The 613-nt window shown below is 37.0% G+C and overlaps 1 protein-coding gene across 1 annotated transcript in view; it reads right to left on the reverse strand.

The window, feature by feature from the left end:
* INTS8 (integrator complex subunit 8) overlaps window positions 1-613 on the reverse strand; it is a 57415-nt gene that overhangs the window by 41656 nt on the left and 15146 nt on the right. The window lies entirely within an intron of this gene.

The raw sequence follows: 613 nt of genomic DNA on the forward strand, positions 1-613 counted from the left end.
ATTATTCCCCAAAACAGAAGAAAGTTCAAATACCTTGGCCTGATCTGTAAGGATCTCAGAACCTGGCTTAACTTCTCTCTCCAAACCTCTCTACTGTCTTCTTTTAATTATACCAGTGTTCTCAATTCCCCATTCACATCAGATCCTAGAAGTGAGCTTTCATTCTATACCCAGAATCACCATTTACACCAAACCAACCTTACCCAACAGATACTTATTTCTCTTCCAAATTCCTAAGCTGTTAACGGTGTCTGGTACTCATCACAGAACCACTCTTTACTGATAGGTCTTATTAGATACGGTTCTGTCCTGTTCAACGAAGTCAGGTTAATTCTTCTCAGCCTCTACAACATTGCTTTGCACTACTTAGCCCACACTAAATGTTTGGCTAATTTTCATTCAGAGAGCTCCTCCCAACTGGAATAAAAGAGTGCTAAATGAGTAAAAAATAAATAAATAAATGCACATGCACATATATATGCAGACATATTATAGCTGTATGTAATTCCCCCTATGTGTTCCCAAAGCAACTAAAAGATATTTTCAAGTATTACCATTGTAACTGACTAGCCATTAAAATGAATTTAAATGTTATAGTTAAGAGGGGTTCGGC

The sequence above is a fragment of the Propithecus coquereli genome, unplaced genomic scaffold, assembly GCF_000956105.1.
Source record: "Propithecus coquereli isolate 6110/MARCELLA unplaced genomic scaffold, Pcoq_1.0 Scaffold2, whole genome shotgun sequence".
Classification (NCBI taxonomy): domain Eukaryota; kingdom Metazoa; phylum Chordata; class Mammalia; order Primates; family Indriidae; genus Propithecus; species Propithecus coquereli.